General features: G+C 47.1%; 1 protein-coding gene across 1 annotated transcript in view; it reads right to left on the bottom strand.

The window, feature by feature from the left end:
- Window positions 1-12,669, bottom strand: part of Ifnar2 (interferon alpha and beta receptor subunit 2) — a 32,382-nt gene extending 19,713 nt beyond the window's left edge. The window contains exon 1 of the mRNA XM_036203768.1: window positions 12,376-12,669. The gene's annotated coding sequence lies outside the window, so the exon portion shown is untranslated. The remainder of the gene's footprint in view (window positions 1-12,375) is intronic.
- Between the last annotated feature and the right edge of the window lie 7,555 nt (window positions 12,670-20,224).

Below are 20,224 nucleotides of genomic sequence, written 5' to 3'. Positions count from 1 at the left end.
AAAGAGACACCAGGGAGTTTGCACTCCACTAGGATGGTAAGAAAGTTATCTTGAAGGCAAGATGGCACCCATTGAGAGCTCTCGGCTATAACAATGCATTTCACGTGAAAAGACAGCAGCTGACGACATAGATAGAATACAGTGCTATCCCCGTCCCTACTGGAAAGCTGCTGCTGGACAGAGGGTGTGGTCCAGGGAGGCCAGCCTACATCTCAAGGTGGCATCAGATCTTGGTGTTCTGTGTGGTGCTGTTTTTTGTAGGAGTGCAAGACCCAAGAGTGAGTAGATTAATGAAGTCTTACACCAATGCTTCAGAAAGTTCCTGAGGGGGACGTGGCATGTACTTCTTGCATGCATTTCCCAAATAGGCTGTGTGTGAAGCTGTGCAGGTTAAGCCCACGTTGCAACGGAGACCCTAGGTTACCAGAGATGTCAAAAATGTGGGATGTTCACCAAGGAAAGCTGCAGGTGGCGAGTTGGAGTGGTCCAAGGAGAAGGCCATATGCACCACAGGCAGAGCCGGAGGGCAGGGCTGCCCAAGACAGTTAGAGCTCCGATGATATCACCAAGGGCGTAGATGGCTGATATGGAACTGTAGGATTTGGTGTTGGGATTGAGTCTTGCTTTGGTCCAGCCATTCCTGCTGTGGTTGTGATCTTGGATTTCCCAGTGTCCAGAATTGTAAGCCAAATAAATCTCTGTTTATTAAAAATTACCCAATCTGTGCTGTTCTCTTATTGTAGCACAAAATGAGTGAAGACAGTGTGTATTTGGCTATTAGGTTATTACAGTGCACAGCACAGGCCAGTTAGCACATTCTGAGGAAGACTTGAATAAGGTCTAGCTTTAAGCATGTGAATAAGAACTATGCCCACCAGCAGGGAATGTTCAGTACCTCCTGCCAGCAACAGGGGTGGCTTTATTACTCTGGCCTCGAAGAGAAACAACAAAAACCAACACGAGATTGTAAGGAGAAAATCTTATGTGAAGAGTTATGATGGGGAACTAAGTGGCACTTCCAGGCCACCATGGCTTCGGGGGTGGGAACAAAGAACAAAGGACACATACACAGCTCTCATTATGTCCATAGTTCATTATGTCCATAGTTCATTATGTCCAAACTCTACTAGGGTGGTGGTGTGTGCTGGAAGACAGGAGCCTCCGAGAAGACAGTGAAGGTGGCTCTGGAGGGACAGACAGTAGAGCCTTGGCGAGGGGGCTAAACATTCTAACTTGGATAGACGCGGTCTCTCTGCCAGCCTTTCCGACTGTACCAATTCACAGAGGTGTTTGCCCTCCAGAGCCTCTCCACATCATCCAACGCTTTTTTTAAAAATCAAATTTATAAATAAAAATTCTTTTCTAATATTAATTTCTCTCTTATTCTGGATGGGAGTTGAGTATCTTTCCACACATTCGATGGTTATGTCTAATTTTTTTTTTTTTCAAGACAGGGTTTCTCTGTGTAGTTTTGGAGGCTGTCCTGGATCTCACTCTGTAGACCAGGTGGCCTTGAACTCACAGAGATCCACCTGGCTCTGCCTCCTGAGGGCTGGGATTACAGGTGTGTATCACCGCTGCCCAGCTGTGTCTAATTCTTCTTGTGTCAGCATTTTGTTCCACCTCTATGGCTCTTTTCCTGTTTTTGGCAGGGACTCTTTCTAAGTATGAGAACCTGGTCCCTCATGATGTGAGTCACATTCTTTTTTTAAACTTCTCTAGAGAGCTCTCTGCCTGCCTTTTGATGGCTTGTGTACACGTGCATGTGTGCATGTGTGTGTGTAAACCATTTGGAAGTTTCCGATTTTTATGCTTTCACATGGAAAGGTACAATTGTCCCTGCTTATCTGTGGATGCAGGGTGTAGATCAAAATACCAGAAAAAGAATTGTGTCTGTATTGAATTGGTACAGTTACTGCTTTTCTTTTCATTATCCCCTAAACAATACAATATAATTGGTCACATATCATTTGCATCGCACTAGATATTACATGCAATTTAGACATGATTTAAGTATGCAACTGGACATGTATAAATTGGGTAACAATTCTTATCTATCTATCTATCTATCTATCTATCTATCTATCTATCTATTTTTGGCACAGGGTCTCATGTATTCTACGCTGACCTTGAATTTGCTTTGTAATGGAGAATGACCTTGAATTTTTGGTCTTCCTCCTTTTGCTTCATATGTGTTGGGATTATAAGGAGTTGCCATCACACCTGGTTTTACATGGTGCTGGGATCCAATCCACACCCAAGTATGCTAGACAGGCATTCTACCAATCTACACCACATCACCAGCCCTTATCTTTACATTTTTAATTTTTGGTCTTCTGAGACAAGATCTCACCATGTAAATCAGGCTGGCTTTGAGTTTGGAATGACCCTCTTGCCTTCCTACTTCCTGAATGCTGGGATTGCAGCTCACAGCACTGTGCCCAGTGAGGATGGGTGTCACGCTATGTGACAGCGTCTCATACGGGGTTTGAGCATCTTTGGAATTGACTCCTGAGGTTATCAAGGAACGACTATATTTATTTTCTCAGCTTCCGGGGTTTGCGTCTTAGAAAGCATTCCCCACTCCGAGGTGAGACAGGGGTTCTTAAGTGTTTAAAGGAGCCCCATTTGATCTTATCCCTTCTCTCTCACTGAGGTCTCAGAGGTCACAGAGAGATTCTTTGCCCCCCCCCACCCCCAAACAAAACATTTTGAGACTGAAATCAAAAGGAAAGAAAGCAAAAATGGCTGAAACCACAAACAACCCAATCTGAAAAGTCCCCTTGGTGGCAGGTCTCACCCACAGCATCTTCTGGAGAAATTTAGGAGATTCTGGGTTAAAATTCACATTCCTTCTGCAGAGCTATCTATCCAATCACCCTCCCCACAACTTATGTCATAACCCCACTTTCCTGTGGAAGCATCGACTGACCGGGACAGCCTTGTGATGAGTCATTACCTCTCACCACAACTAATGGAGGAGAGGATGCATGGCCTGGAACATTCCTGGATGCAGAGCACGCCTGCATGATCTTATCTGAGATGACTCACTTAACATCTGAACACCCGCCTCTACCTGTGGTCCTCTGCTTTTTTTCTGATGGTGATGGATCTTTGTTTTCATGATGTATAATGAAGCAAGACTCGGTTGCTTCAGTAGTGAGAGCATACACACACACACACACACACACACACACACACACACACACACACACCCTTCTTCTCCCTCTGGGCCAAGAAATATCTTCTCCCCTTGCCTTGTTCAGGGCAAACCAGGCTCCTTTCATACCACATGTCTTCTAACTAAATTCTTGTTTGCTGACTCTAGTTTCCAGTTTTGGAGTCTGGCCTGAATTCTTAACAAAGCCCCATAAAAGTCTCCCTGACCCCACACAGCTCGGTCTTCCTAAAACAGAACTCTTACTGTCTCACGCTGGCGTTAGCCCCTCTCAGCCTCAGGGGCTTGTTTGTAGAAGGACCCACACTTGATTTCACATTCTCCTGTCTTAGAGATTCCTAAGTTATCTTTGACTCTGTTTTTTTAGCACCTTCTGATGGGGCATTTTGGGCTCAAAGCCCTAGTTCATATTTGAGCTACTCTCTCTTCCCCAGCAGGCTAACCAGGACTCATGAATGCTATTGCCCCATGGTTGGGTACCAACTAGGTCACACCAACAGAATCCCACGGTTCCACTGAAGCTTTCCTGGTGCAGGTGCTGGGACATCAGGGTAGGGCGCTTCAGCCCAGACATAGACTGGGACCACTGGTTCTTTTACTAATGGGAAACTGTCTGGAGTTTGGATGGGAACAAGTCAGTAAATCCCCCAGACACTAGCAGACTTACCACAGAGGTCTGCAGACACCTCGATATGGCCAGTATGCTATAGGATGATGCGTCCTTAGAAAAGGGAATGAGGAGCTAACAGGAGATGGAGCACAGTGTGTCAGCCCTCCATACATGCCAAGAGTCCTCACCAAGGCAGAGCACCCTCTTTACTCCTGTGGGGATCTGTACTTCCCACCCCACAGGATCCTCTTTGAACCCTTGGATATGGAAAAAAAATAAAAAGACATGGAAAAAAATAAAAGTGGCTACGAACATGGTCACAAAGAGACCACACACCCTTTTCTGAACCTTGGAGATGGACAGAGGTAAGTGGCTGCTCGGGTCCAGATATTATTAGGTCAGTAACTTAATCTTCCCAACAAGCCGTTTTCAGGAGTCTAATGATACCTTTTAAGGTCTGAGAAATACTGGAAAGACTGGTTTTTGCTCTCCTTCCCCTTGGTTTTTTGGTTTGAGTGCAGGTGTGATCTGGTCTGTGTGAGCAGGCGTGCAGAAGCCAGCGGTGGATATGGGGTGTCTTTCTCTACTACTTTTTCACCTCATTTGTTTATTTTTGGCAAAGCAGCCAGAAGCTTTATTTAAAGACACAGATACACTCTACAGGAGCTACAATGCTCAAGGGCAGCCTCACCTCATTTTTGGAGGCAGAGTCTCTTATTGAGACCCTGGAACCCACAGATTCGACTGGACTGGCTGCCCAGCACGTCCAGGGATCTTTCTGTGTCCTCCGGCTTGTACGGCCAGCTCTTTACCCTGAACCGCCTCCCAGCCTGAACTTTTGCTTTCTGACCTGAACACTCTGGCTGAGGACCATCTGGGTTTGTGTCATTTTCCAACTGCCAGACCTGATCCTGCTTATCACCCCTCACCTCCATGCTTGGCCACAAAAGCCTCAGTGACCCTTGGCCACGTAAAGCACTCACCTGGCTTCTAACCCATATGGTCTGCACCGAGATGAAGCTGCCCAAGCTTTCATTTTAACCTTGTTTATGATTATTTACTGTTTCCAGGACTTCATTTTCCAGGTCCTCCTAACCCCCCTGCCTTTCATATTTGAAAAAGTCTGAACCGACTTTCAACTTGAACGGCTCCCTCTTGTGTGTCCTTCAGAATCACTGGTTCCGGCAAGTCTGGGGGCAGCTCGGTTCTTTGGTTGGTTTGTTTGCTTGTGTTTTCCTCCTTTGCCTTTTCTCCCCAGATCCCTAACTAGGTCTTTTTCACTGAACTGAAATCGCTTCAGACCTCTTGGGGCTGAGCAGCCATGCCTTCTAGAACATGGCTAGTTTGTTTTTCTAGGCCGCCAGCCCTTTTCCTGTGCCTCGCTGGTATTTCTTTGTCCTGTTTTGGTGTACATTTTCTGTCATACTTGTCGTTTTAGGTATACGAAGGATTCCAACTATGCTAAATACTTGACTGTACCTTGTCTGCCTTCTAGGAGATTCTTCTAATCAATCTGGTCTTTATCTCTTTCCTCTGCTTTTGCTTGGCCTTAAACCAAGCCTTTCTGCTGTTAAAATATTTGTATTTGGGGCCTGGGGAGATGGCTCGGTGGTTGAGAGGCCTTGTTCTTGCAGAGGACCCAGGTTCTAATCCCGGTGCCCACACGGCAACTCACAACCATCTGCAACTCCAGTTCTAGGGGATCTCATGCCCTCTTCTGACCTCTGTGGGCACTAACCATGCACACAGAGCAATGCATGCATGTAGACATAAAACACAGAAAGTAAAACGAATACATCTAATTAAAAATTAAATATATGTATTTATTTTGTCACTGTTTCCCATTCTTCCCTTTAACTCATGGTTTCTGTGACTGTATTCTTGTGGTCTTTCATTTCCATATTCTCTTATATCCACAATCTCTCTTGTCCATTTTTCTCACCTTTGAGCTTGTTTTAGTGATTTAAAATGTTGATATAGTGTTTTTATTGAAAACTTTATATAAGCATATAATGCATTTTGATTAATACGAAACTGATCTCTCAGATCTCTACTAATCTCATGACTTCTTTTCCTTTTTTTTTTTTTTTTAAATAACTTACTGGGTCCAATTTGTGTTCCCCAGAATGGCTGTGGGGCCGTCTACTGGAGCATGGTCAACCAACCTGAGACCACTCCCATGAAGAAAACGGTCTCTTCCCTAGCAGGGATCAAACAACTACTATCATTCTGCTAAGTGGACACAGTATCAAACCTTCTCTCTACCCACAGATGAGCGTAGCCTCGGTCCTCACGGGGAGCATCTCTGTGCGGTAGCCTGGAGTGGATGACAGTTGATATACACTCACAGCTGGTCAAATTCAGACAAGAGTCTGTGGAATGCTCGCTCATGAGTGGGACATTTAGATCATGCTTCCTCCTCCCAAGGCTCAGGGAATAGCATGGAAGAGAAGGTAAAAGTAGTCAGAGGTTAGGAGGACCTGGGAAAACACTGTCTTCTGCATAGGACAGGCCTGCTGCACTCATGAGCTCACTGTGGTTGTCTTCACAAGACCAGGCTAGTCAATATTTCAGCATGAATTCCATTTTATCAACCTGCAGGGTATAAGGAAATTCTTCGGCTCTAAGATATAAATATATATCAGCTAAAAGCTATCTTATATATAGTATATAAACGTGAAACCTGTGCATATTTATTTGAGGTAAGGTCTCAGATGCCATGATATGGATAAGGATGACCCCGAGGTTCTGATCCTTCCGCCTCCACCTCCCTGGATGCTGGGGTGATAGGCGTGTGTCACCAGGTATGTGGGCTCAAACTTAGCAGGCCCCATGCATACTAGGCCAGCACTCTCCTAAGGGGGCTACAGTCCAGCCCCATATAGACATAATGGGATTAATCCGTAGGGTCTCTTTAAGGATCAAAGGAATTTATCTGGGGGTAAACCACTAGAGATTTATCGTAGGGTCTGGGAAAGCTGAGCTATGTCTCACGCCAAAGGCTTGGTCCAAGATCTCAGCATCCAAAACCACGAGGTAGCCAAGGGAGAGGGCGTGTGTGCATCCCAGGTCTTAAGGGTCGCTGGTGGCCACGCCCCAGGGACGGGTACCTCAAGATCTTAGGCAGGTGTGCCGGCTACAGCTGCCTCCCCAGGGGCGGTGCTTCAGGGCATGGCTCAAACAGCCACCCACTGCATAGGTATTTTAAAGTAAGACTCCTGACAAGCCCTTCCTCCCGCCCCTCTCTGCTGCACGTGGCCGGCTTCCATCACTGCAACTGTGCGGTAGTGCACCGCCATCCTTTCATATACCTCAGTCTCATTCGGCTTTGACAGGAGAGCAAGGGCAGCTTCTTGTCCCTGAAGGAGGAGCTCGTACAGGAGTTGGGGAGAAGGCACACAAGAGAGCATAGTCTGCCCCAGAACTCTGGGCTTGCTTTCTCCGCAGAGACTCTGGTGCCTGGTACGCTCGCTTGCTGCTCGCTGCCAGTAAGGGGGAGGCAAGCAGGGTCAACCATTCATCTGGGTTGTCCTCCAGCTGGGGCAGCTAGGCCCCTCTAGCAGGTCTCCGCTCACACAAAGCCTGCTGCTCCCTTTTGAGAAAAAGAAAACAGCCACGCTTGGCCACTTGCTTCTTTCCTGATAAAAGACATGTTCAAGATTTTTGTTGACTTGTGGAACAGTTTCTAGTGCCTGGAGCACAGTTGAATTTTAAAAGGCGTTTTTAAGAACCTCAGAAATAAAAATGAACAGATGAAAACTAAGATAAAGTTTAAAGATGTCCAGTTTATAAACTGGCTTCTAGGCTAACTAGTGTGTTCATCTTCCTGTTGGCTCCAGAAAAAATTTCCAGTGATTCCAGCCCTTCCTTCCCCTTGATCCATTTACTTCTTGTCTCTGCCTCTCACTGTTCTTAAGCCAGTCAGCCGCTTCTCAGAAGCAAATGCTTCTCATTTATTCTTTTCTGGATTGCACACCAGTAGTTTAATTCTTTTTTGTTGTTGTTGTTTGTTTCTTTTGAGATAGCTAGCTTCTTACTATGTAGCCCAGGATGGCTTGGGACTCACTAGATAGCCCAGGTTGGCCTTGAACTCATATAAATCCCCCTTTTTTTCAGGTACTTGAATACAGGGATTAAAAGTGTAATTCTTTGAGAATGACTATACCCAGTTTTTCTAGTTTCATTCATTCATTCTTTCTTTTTTCTTTTCTTTCTTTCTTTCTTTCTTTTTTTTTTTCTGGAGCTGAGGATTGAACCCAGGGCCTTGTGCTTGCTAGGCAAGCGCTCTACCACTGAGCTAAATCCCCAGCCCCTAGTTTCATTCTTTCTGTGTATGAGTGTGGGTGTGTGTTTGGGTGTGTGTCCCCTTATGCACAAGGACGCTGAGGCCAGACATCGGGAGACATTATCACTTTCTCTGCCACTCTCCATCCTTTTTGGAGACAAGGTCTCTCATTGAGCCCAACGCTTACTGTTAAGGTTAGGCTAGCTAGCCAGGAAGTTTCTGGGGTCCGCTGTTTTCATTCTCCAGTGCTAGGGTTACAGGCATGCATGGCTATGGCTTTTTTGTGGGTGCTGGGTATTCAAACTCAGGTCCTCCTGCTTCCACAACAAAGGCCCTTACTCACTGAGCTATACCCCCAACCCCTCTAGTTTTGTCTTTTAGGACATAAAAGAAAGATACCTCAGGGAAATGGACAGCAGTCACTGAATATCCCTTGGGGGGTTGGTGCCAGGAGCCCCACCCCCAGAATCAAGGGTCCTCAAGTCCTTTATATAAATTCCATGGTATCTGCATAGAACATACATCCTCCCATATACATTAGTATATCACCACTATATTGCTTAGGGTACCTCATACAATGCAACTTGCTGTTATACTGTGTCTTGGTCAGTGCTCTATTACTGTGAAAAGACACCATGACCAAGGCAACTCTTATAAAGGAAGCATTTAGCTGGGGGCTTGCTTACAGTTTTGGGGGGTTACTATCTCTGAAAGGCTACTATACAGTTCATTTCTATCATGGTGGGGAGCATAGCAGCATGCAGGCAGGTACTGGGACAGTAGCTGAGAGCTACATCACCATCCACAGGCAGAGAGTCGAGAGAGGGAGAAACCTCCAAGCCCACCTCCGGTGACACAGTTCCTCCAACAACGCCATTCCTCCTAATCCTTCTCTGACAGTTTATCAACTGGGGACTAAGTATGAAGATATATGGTCCAACCTCATTCAAACCACCACACACTCTTTTGTGTAAGGGACAATGACATGAGGACAGGTCACACATGAGTGTGGGCCCTGGCTCGACCTGCTGCCATGATAGAAGGGCTGACCATAGCCAGGCAGTGGTGGCACACGCCTTTAATCCCAGCACTTAGGAGGCAGAGATAGGAGGATTTCTGTGAGTCCAGCCTGGTCTCCAGAGCTAGTTCAAGGACATCTAGGGCTGACAAACACAGATTGCGTCACCACACTGCTGATTTCATGAACGACAGAACACTTTTGACATTTCTTCTTCTTGCTGCGGGATGCTCTGTATGTCAAATGCGTTGCTCTGATTGGTCAAAATAAATAAAGTGCTGATTGGCCAGTAGCCAGGCAGGAAGGATAGGGTAGGCGGGACAAGGAAGAGGAGAAGGCTGGGAACAGGAAGGCTGGGAGGAGACACTGCCAGCCGCTGCCATGAGAAGCAACATGTAAAGACACCGGTAAGCCACAAGCCATGTGGTAAAGTATAGACTAACAGAAACGGGTTAATTTAAGACAGAAGAAGTAGATGACAAGAAGCCTGCCACGGCCATACAGTCTGTAAGCAATGTAAGTTGCTGTGTGTTTACTTGGTTGGTTTTGGTTCTGAGCATCTATGGGCCTGGCAGGTGGGAGATTTGTCCTGACTGTGGGCCAGGCAGGAAAATTCTAACTACTCTCCTTCTTCTTCTTCTTCTTCTTCTTCTTCTTCTTCTTCTTCTTCTTCTTCTTCTTCTTCTTCTCCTCCTCCTCCTCCTCCTCCTCCTCCTCCTCCTCCTCCTTCTTCTTCTTCTTCTTCTTCTTTCCGAGACAGGGTTTCTCTGTAGCTTTGGAGCCTGTCCTGGACTAGCTCTGTAGACCAGGCTGGCCTCGAACTCACAAAGATCTGCCTGCCTCTGCCTCCCGAGTGCTGGGATTAAAGGCGTGCGCCACCACCGCCCTGATCACTTTTGACATTTCTGGAATGAGGCATGGTAGTATGAATGACTCTTCTTAGTTACATACTTTTAAGGTACATCTTAAAATCAATGACAATTTGGGTAGTAGGGTAGCTAAAATATGAAGACCAATAATGAAAGAATATATTTGTGTCACTGACTCTTCAATGGTTTGAAGGTCTCGAGATGTAGCAGGACAATGGAGTCCAGTGAGGCTTGGTGTGGGTAGGAGGGAGTGACCACCCCACCCCCTTCTCTCTTTGAGCTAAGATCTCACCATGCAGCCTACACTAGTCTCTAATACAAAATCTTTTTGCCTTAGCCTCTTGAGTTTTGAGTGAGATTACCTGATTACATGGCTGAACTGCCATGCCTGGCTACTGAAATGCGTGTGTGTGTGTGTGTGTGTGTGTGTGTGTGTGTGTGTGTGTATGTGTGTGTGTGTGTGGTGTGTGTATGTGTGTGTGTGTATGTGTGTGTGTGTGGTGTGTGTGTATGTGTGTGTGTTGTGTGTGTATGTGTGTGTGTGTGGTGTGTGTGTATGTGTGTGTGTGTATGTGTGTGTGTGTGTGTGTGTGTGTTGTGTGTGTATGTGTGTGTGTTGTGTGTGTATGTGTGTGTGTGTGTGTTGTGTGTGTATGTGTGTGTGTGTGGTGTGTGTGTATGTGTGTGTGTGTGGTGTGTGTGTATGTGTGTGTGTGTGTGGTGTGTGTGTATGTGTGTGTGTGTTGTGTGTGTATGTGTGTGTGTTGTGTGTGTATGTGTGTGTGTTGTGTGTGTATGTGTGTGTGTGTGGTGTGTGTGTGTGTGTGTGTGTGTGTGTGTGTGGTGTGTGTGTGTGTGTGTGTGTGTGTGTGTGTGTGGTGTGTGTGTGTGTGTGTGTGTGTGTGTGTGTGTGTGTGTGTGAGATTTCTGGGCTGGGGATGTAGTTCGGCACTAGAGAACCTGTCATTTATCTAATATGGTTTCAGTTCCCACTATCACCTAACAAACCAACAAAAAATAAAAGAAGGGAAAAAGAGAGAAAAAGTAGTTTCATGTTGAAAACAGCACCTCTTCTGGTTTTCTTTCAACCAGGTTATCACACTTTGTTAAGTCATCCAAACCAAACCCCAGAGAGATCTCCTTTAACTCAACATTAATTAAATAATTAATTAGAATGTGCAGCCCTGAGAATCCAAGCCAGGGCTTTCAAGAATACAAGGAAAGAACTCTATCACTAACTTAATCTTCAGCTGCTTTTTAATGTTTAAATAAACACAGGAAAAAAACAGACTTTAAAGTCACGTCCGGGTTTTTCTTTTTTTGACTGAATATTGAAAAGCCACTTGTGAAACAGCAGCCATTTCCGGAGACAAACTCATGGCCTCATCAGATGTGCCCAAATCTCTAGTGTGCTGTTGAATTCGATGAAGACATTTTCGGTGTGACCTCTGTTACCCCACTCCCCACCCCCACCCCACCTCAGTAGCCTCCAAAGGCTACACAGAAGGACTGATAGGCAAGAGGCAATGGGGCAGACTCAGCTTCTGGTGACACTTGGGCCGTTTCCTAAGACCTCTTGTCAAACAAAACAAGGACATCAAACAAACACTGAAACGCAAAAGTTCGGAGCTTATCAAAAGTTTTCCAATAAAGACCTGTTAACCAAATAAATGGGTCAATGGAGGCAACTGCTCACCGCACGCAACTATTGGCACGCAAATAGAAATGCAAGCTACCAAAAATCCCAGTATTCTTCACTCAGTGCCTTTCCAGTGTCCCATTCCTGTCCACCTTCTGCCTCTGTGACCCCTCGTCCCCGACCCTCACTTTCCTAGGGGTGCCTCAGTCAGGATGCAGGACACCCCAAGGCCTGCTGCCCTGACCTCGTGGGCTCCTGAACTAACTAATGATCCTGGGGCTTCCGATGCAGGGCTCGGGGTCAGGCCGCAGACCTGGACGCAGAGGCTGGAAGGGTAACCGAGCCTGGCAAGGGAGAGTGAGTGGATCCTGAGGAACGTCCACCCTCTAGGATCTGGTAGTGGCTAGTGCTGAGGATTCCCATGCACTCTCGGGGAGGCGACGCGGGTTGGGCGAAGGCAGATGGAGAGCCCACAAAAACCCAGGGTTCACTGCACGAGCAACAAAAAGAAGGCGCCTGTGTAGGGCGAGCCGCTGCCTGGAGACCGCCCCAGAGACAACACAGGGGCCGCGGGGGACTCTGGGTCGCAGCTCGTGGGGTGCGGGGTCGTAGGAGCCAGAGTCCCCAGAACCTCCAGGGAAGAGAGGCAGGAAGAGGCGGAGTCCCGAGGAGAAATTGAAAGGGGATTCCGGGAATTGGCAGCGGGGAGGCGGCCTTTGCCCTCCCGTCGGCGATGCCAGAGGTCCCCACCCACATTCCCGCGGTCCCCGCCGTACCTGGACCGCTGCGTCTCGCAGATCCCCGCGGAGATGTCCCTGGGGCCACCTCGGAGCTGCTCTGGGCACCAGGCGCTGGTGCGCACGGCACGGGAGCCGACCCAGGCCGAAAGCGGGAGGGACCGCGGGGTGGTGGCCGGTGCTCGGCAACCGGGACAGTCTCGGCTAGCCGCAAGGCTCCCCCGGGTCTGGAGTTAGACCAGGGAGGCTCTAGGACACCTCTGATTCCGAGCCGCTTGACCAGCGGAGGTCTGGGAAGGAGACCAGAGACGCGAGGCGGAGCCAGGGGCGGAGAGAGGCCCGGGCAAGGCCACCAGATTGGGCACTTTCTTATCCATTAGGGTGCCGCAACCCCACCCACTTCAAGTACAGTCTAAGGAGCCGGAGATAACGGATTTGGGGGGCTGTTTTGTTATCTTGGCCTCCTCAGGGGGCGAGGTTAGCGCCTGGTACCCAGAGCTAACTCGATATAAATGTGTTGGGTGCCAGATGTGGTGGTGTGAGTGTGTGCTCCCAGCTCCTAACAAGGCCAAGACAATGGGATCTCAAATTCAGTGCCTACCTGGGATACCGAGCAAAATTAAGGCCAGCCTGGCCAATATAAGGAGACCTTGTCTCAAAATACAAAGGAAAAAGGGGTTGGGCATGTGACTGAGTGTCAGAGCGCTTGCCGATCATGGGCTAGGCCCTAGGCCCAATCCACGAAGGCCTGGACGAATGGACTCTCTCTCTGCTGGGTACCCTGCTTACTTGCTCATAAGTTCCTCTGATAATAATTTCCACTCAGGGTATAGGCAAAAATTATAAATATCATAACCCACCCCCTGCTTCTCCTTGAGTCTTTGCTTAATATTCCCCACCCCCCACCCCGAAGAAAAAGATATTTTAGAGTAAGGAGAACAATCCTTCCTTACCTATTAGGCACTGACATTCTTTGTCTTACAAAATAGAATGTGGGGCAGCTTTCAGTGGGGTGTGAGCAGTCTAAACATGAATGTTACCAATGTGGAAATGTTAACGGAAATCTATAAGTCAAGGTGTGAGGAGGGCTGACTATACTCTCTGCCTATTTTGAGCATTGAATATCACTTTCAGGTCTCTTGAGGAAAGAGACAGGGAGTCATGTTTTTGTGCAGGGATTTTTTTTCCCCGTCTGTATCCAACTGGCCTGAAACTTGAGCTCTCCCTGCCCCATGCACCAAGTGCTGGCATGACTACAAGAAGCCACCACAGGCAGTGTAAAGGAACATTTTCACCTGGGAAGTCTGACGTTTGTGGAGCCCCTCTTTGTGGGCTGATCATGAAGAGGTGTCACAGCCTGACCTCTGATGTTACCCTGGGCAGAATTCCTACCAGTCCCATAAATTCGGAAGGCTCTTATCTGGGATCCTGATTCTCAAGCAAAAGACATTTGGCATTGACAATATTTTCAGCCACAGTGTCAAAGAAGTTGCAGAAATAGCTCCAGCAAATGGGCTAAAGCTGATACAAAACTGTGTGTGTTGCATGCCCCCATTTGTGCATTAAAAATAGAAATATTGCAGAAAAAGGGTGGGACTGGAGACCATTATGTCCACCAAAATAAACCAAACTCAGAGCAATAATATACTTCCCTCATATATGGAATGTAGATTTTAAAAATACATGTAAATATGCAAATGTATATATAGGTGATGGAAAGAGAAGGAAGTCTATGAGAGCGGAGGAAGAGGTCTGAAGGGAGGGAGGCGGTGGAGACCAAAGAGGACGATGAATATTCATGTCGTATTTGCATGTCATTAAGTTGACTACCTGGGATATTTGTTACAGTAGCAGAAAGCTGCCCGATACAACTAAATAAGCAAAATGTGACACTAAACACAGATTTTACAAAAACTAGCTTGAAAGTAGATGATAGGCCCCTGTGTAAAATGCAAACCTTGACAGGATATGATAGTACTAGATAATGTCAGAGAAAGTCCAGATGACCTTGGGTTTGGTAAAGATTTATTAGACGTACCAACACTGTGATATTTGAAAGAAAAAAAATGGGACTTTTTTTTTTTTTTTTGGTTTTTCAAGACAGGATTTCTCTCTGTAGCTTTGTGCCTTTCCTGGAACTTGCTTTGGAGACCAGGCTGGCCTCAAACTCACAGAGATCCACCTGCCTCTCCTTCCCCAGTGCTGGGATTAAAGGCGTGCGCCACCACCGCCCAGCAAAAAAAAAAAAAAAAAAAAAAAGGACTTTTAAGTGAAAAACATCTACCTAATTGTTTTTAGATTTACTTACTCTATCTTGTCAGTGTATTTTGCCTGCATGCATGTGTGCACACCACCTGAGAGGAATAACAGAAATCAGAAGAGATCATTAGGTCCTCTGGAACTGGAGTTAGGAAGGATTCTGAGCCACCATGTGGGTTCTAGGACCCCAAGCTAGGTCCTCCCAAGAGCACTAAGTGCTCTTAACCACTGAGCCTATCCTCAAGCTTCTGGATATGAGTTTTTAATTCATTTAAGCATGCTTGAAAGAGCATATAGCATGACATAGTCAGTTTTATAGGAAACTACCAAGCTATCTCCTGAAGTGCTGTATTGTTTTGTATTCCCAGCAGCAATGAATGAAAGTTCCTGTTCTCCCAGATCCTTGCCAGCCCTTGTAATCAGTGTCAGATTTTAGCCATTGTTGTGTGGTAGTGTCCTTCTAGATTGAAACACTCCATCGTTCAGGGAGGCTCCTTAAGACAGAAAGTGAACAACCTAAACTCACTTCAGGAAGTTCCTGAAGCTGACAAGATTCACTAGGCCCCTCCCTCCCAAGAGTAAACAGTAAAGACCACTGAGAATTGTTCTCAGGTGAGCCAAGCTGCAAAGAAATTCTGAGACCAGCTGAGCAGCCTGGAAGAAGCAGAAACTAGTCAAGCTTTTGAAAGAGGCTTTGAGCAACTCAGCTACCTGTTGAGCTGCCTGCAGGCTCTGCAGTGTGCTCCAGGTTCCCAGATTTGGGGAACTGTCACCATACTGGGGCAGGCTTTGGTGTTGTGTTAGTCACTTCTGCTTCTGTAAGTGACCCTTCACCTACGCTCCTGTAAGTGACCCCTCACCTACGCTCCTGTTAGGGACCCCTCACCCACGATCCTGTAAAGTAACTCCATAAAACTCACTGGTTCACCAAGCTGGGCTCTGGTGGTGTTTATACTTTGTTCTGTCATGAGAGAACATGTGTGTTGCGTCTCCCCAGGAAAAGCCTGTCACACAGCAGCCCTTTGAAAAGGTGTGCCATTGTCTGTCTAAAGTGTGTTTTGAAGGTGGAGAGCTGTTGGGCGTGATCATGGTCTATTGAGAATGACCCTAGAGAGAGGGATACATTGATAAAGGAGAGAAAGACAAGACTGGACTGGTTGAGATAGGATGAGGGAGTCCAGGGACACAGAAGGGCTGACTCTCCACAGCAGCAGACACCTGGTTGGCATCCTTTGTAATGGAGGAAGTGAAGATAGACTATATGTGTCGTTGGAGGAAGAAGGTCAGAGTCCCCAGTGACAACTTCTGCTTTTCACAGGAAGTGTGTGGCAGTGTTTTCTTGCAGAGGGAAGGCCTGTAACAAGAGCCATGAAAGAGATTTGTGGAGAAAGAAGATTCTAGATATGGAATGCACGTGTATGTCAGAGCTTTCACGGAAGGAGAGAATTCGTGAATTCTCTGAGCTGCAGCAATGTAGGTCTGGTGCTTCTGTTCATAGAGTTTTATACTCAGCAATCTCCTGTTCTTCCAGGGCAGTAGAGAGAGCCCCAGACAACGTGCTGGAGAACTGGAGCTGGTCCTGCGTCTAGTGTGAATGCACCTTGGGTCAAATTCACATCTGAAGCCAAATTCTGGACTCTAGCATTCTCTTGGCAGGTCCTGGCTCACGTGTCAGATGGTTGTGCCCCTTGGCAGGCCATGAACTTCCCTCAAACCTGCACGTGTGAGGCGGTGAGAGCCATAGAGGCTGAGAATCCCAAACCCCACTTGGCCACGTGCTGCCGCCTCAGCCCAGCAGATGGAGGAAGTGGAGCTGGAGCTGCAAGAGATCTGCTCACAGGCTGTTGTTGAGCCTATGGTGAGCAGGACACACTGCCTTGCCTGAAGGGATAAGAGGCAGCTGCCACTGCTGCCCCAACCTCAACCCAAGTACTTGGCTACAATGCACATGACCTTTCCCCACCTCAGAGTCTTACAATGACTCATTTCCTTCTTGAGCTGTTTTTCAAGGTCAGCTCTGTTCTCTGAGGTCTGATCCTCACCTGCTAGCCACCTGCTTGGCACTGAGACAGCACTGCTCTAGCTGAGCAGATTGACATGCAGGCTTACAGTGTTGTCCTCGTGTTTAGAGACTATATCTACACAGTGTCTTTCCAGAAGGACAATGGCCCAGTTTCCCCTGGGAGACACTTCTCCCTCCTCTTCTCCTCTATCTGCTACACCCCACCTTTTATACAATACTCTAAATTCTCTTAAAGTTATCTACTTGTTTATTTGTGTATGTGAGAATGCACACATGTATTATGTATGTGAACATGTGAGTGGAGGCCAGAGGAGAATCCTGAGTGTCATTCTCTGCCACCCACATCCTCTGAGACAAGGTCTTGGTCTCTCATTGGCTTGACAGTCACCAACTAGGCTAGAATGGCTGGCCAATAGCCCCAGGGATCCTCCTCTGCCTACTTCCCTGTGTTGGGTGGGACTACATGAGCACCACCACAGCCACATTTTTACCTGGGTTCTAGGATTTCACTCGGGTCTTTATGTTTGCAAGTCAGGTGCTGGACTGACAGAGCCATCTCCTTAGACGTCGAAAGAAAGACATTAAGATGCTCAGAGAGATTTCAGTTCCCAATGGTGGGGTAGACACAGCAGTGTTAGTGTAGCAGGGGCGTCTAGTGGAGAGTCCTTACCTGGCAGGTGCCACGAAGCAGTGCTTGATCACTTTGAAGGCGTTTGAAGGCCCATGTCCGGTGATCTGGGGAGCTGAATTCGGGTCCTAATGCTTGCCTAGCAAATGCATTATCCACTGTCCTCTTTCCCCAGTCACCTCTCTGAATATTTTAAATATAAGGCTGGTTGAGTCTGTGGATTCAGAACTCGCAGAAACAGAAAGCTTTGGGGAAATTCCTGCAAAACCTTAAAGCTAGAACTCTGGCTCTGGACCCAAAGGAACTTGCAGTACTAGCAAAGAAAGAACCTAGCTCTGGGCTCCCAGTCGTTTCTCTGAGTAGGAGGGCAGCGCCCAGGACAATCTCCAGGATTATTTTGTTGTTGTTATTATTATTATTATATTATATATTTTTATTATTATATTATTGTTGTCTGGCTCCTGTCTGTCTCTCTCCTGAGCAGTGTGGCCAGGAAAAGTGAGGATTACGTTTGTTTGCCAACAATCCATTTTGGGGTTCAATGTCCTGATTAATTGATCAAAGAGTGAGAAGGACTTCCCCTGGGGCTGGGAGGTAGGAAGGAGAGAACAGCGAGATATTAAAGCTAGAAAAAGGACGCTGTAAGAACGCTGGCTTTTGTGGAGTGGGGTTCAGGATAAATGGCTGTGGTGGACTTGATGTAGCAACAACATGGCAGGGAGTCTTGGCCAAGGCAATGAGATAGGTGACTGGGGTCGGGGGAGTGTCTGTCCTCAGTGTTGTTAGGTGACTGGGGTTGGGGGAGTGTCTGTCCTCAGTGTTGTTAGGTGACTGGGGTCCGGGTAGTGTCTGTCCTCAGTTAGTGTTGTTAGGTGACTGGGGTGGGGTGGGGGGGAGTGTCTGTCCTCAGTTAGTGTTGTTAGGTGACTGGGGTGGGGGGGGGGGGGGAGTGTCTGTCCTCAGTTAGTGTTGTTAGGTGACTGGGGTGGGGTGGGGGGGGGAGTGTCTGTCCTCAGTTAGTGTTGTTAGGTGACTGGGGTGGGGTGGGTGGGGGGGAGTGTCTGTCCTCAGTTAGTGTTGAAGTCAGACATGGAAGGAAGTCCAGTGGTGGAGTGTGAACTCCAGAACAGAGTTCTCTTTAGGGAAAATCACATTCAGTGTTGATAAAGAGACATATGAATTTGGATATATCTATATATTGTCTACATTGGTATATGTATATATATATATATTTAAATGTAAAACAGAAGTAAGTTCTAAGCTTGAAGAATTACAAACAGGGATTTCCCTTCATAGATCCAGCCATGGATTCATCATGGAAGATGGTTGTGAGATTGCACAGTGGTCATCCTCCTTGGCCTCTGCCCATCAAATGCTGGTAGCCCTCACCCCATCATCATGGGACCAGTGTTGCCCTCCTAACTTTCTACAATGTCCCCTGGGAATGACAGCTCCTAGGTAGAACCTCTGCCCATCCAGGATGATAGTAGTACAGATGGGTTAGACATGGGTAGGCCGATGATTTCTAGAATGCTGTGCTAGGTGGCCATGCAGCAAGGTAGCATAAGGAAATGAACTTAACTCCCAGCACCCAGAGTTAGGTGTCTACTAATAACAGATAAGATGTCAAGTTAGACGGTGATACTATTTCCTAAGGTGGTGTGCTGGTTAGCTTCAACTGTTGAATCACGTGGGATGAGAATCTTAATGGGGAATTATCGAGTTCAGGTTGGTCTGTGGGCATGTCTGGGGGCAGTTGTCTAGATTGTTAATTGATGTGGGAGAATCTGGCCCACTGTGGGTAGCACCATTCCCTAGGCTGGGGCCCTGACCTATGTAAGAATGAAGAAAGCTAGCAAGCAAAAAAGTAGAGAGTGTGGGTGCGTCCATCTCTCTCTGCTCGTGACTGTGGGTGTGATAGGACTGGTCGCTTCAGTTCCTGCCTTGATGTCTCTAAAATGATGAAGTATGGAGTCAAATAAACCCTTTCCTCCCCATGTTGCTTTTTGCTAGTGTATTTCCTCACAGCCCTAGGAATGAAACTGAGGAAGCATGACTGATGGGTCATTTCACCTGTCAGCTTGGCTAGGACGTGCTTGGACAAGCACCAGTCTAGATGTTTCTGTGAAGATAATGGAAAGACAGTGAACATATATGCCAGTAATCCTTGAGCAAAGCAGACTGTGTTCTGTAGTGGGTGTGGGAATTCTGCCTCCAGCTGCCTTCAGACTCCAGCTGCTGCTAATGCTTACCCTGGCTCTCCAACCCACAAAGCCGTGACTTCCCATCCGTACAGGGACATGAACCAAATCCCTTAAGAAAGAAAACTACCCATGGCTGAGGCCTCAGCTCTATGCCAAGAAGCAGACTTGTTTGCAACAGGAAGGATGGTCATCTGGCTGGATACTAGCCAGGAAAAACAATGATTGAGATGATTCAATTCCTTGGCTCAGTGGGGTCAGCCATTGGCTGTGGGCATCTGACTTTCTTTTTTCCTTTTTCAACTGGTGACTTCTGGGATTGCTCCATTCTGTACTTCTGCGTCTGAATCATGAACATGACCTTTTCTCTTTGCCTTGTATTTACAGCTTCATCTATGTAGTAGCTTACTTGACAGCTGCAGAAAATTTAAAATCCAACACATATCTACCGCTATGATATCAATACTTACCCTTACGGCCTGCTCTGTTCTACTCAGCTCTGCCCCGCCCAGCTCACCTGGTTTATTTTCTTTCTTTTTCTTTTAAAGCTGTGTGAAATTCACTACACTCTCCTGGAGAACTGTCTCCAGGGTTCTTGTCTCTATACCCAGCTCCGCAGATGCCCAAGTTCTTGATACAAAGTGGCAGATTATTCACGCATAACACTTGCCCCTCTTCTGTGTATTAAACCACCTCTAGAATAGACCCAACCCCACGGAAATGCTCCGGTCAGTACTTGAAGTGCTCCGGTCAGTACTTGCTTTCCTGTGCTGTGGA

The sequence above is a fragment of the Onychomys torridus genome, chromosome 12 (assembly GCF_903995425.1).
Source record: "Onychomys torridus chromosome 12, mOncTor1.1, whole genome shotgun sequence".
In the NCBI taxonomy this organism is placed as follows: Eukaryota; Metazoa; Chordata; class Mammalia; order Rodentia; family Cricetidae; genus Onychomys; species Onychomys torridus.
The sequence above is the reverse complement of the archived record's forward strand: the minus strand, read 5'-3'. Positions and strand labels throughout refer to the sequence as shown.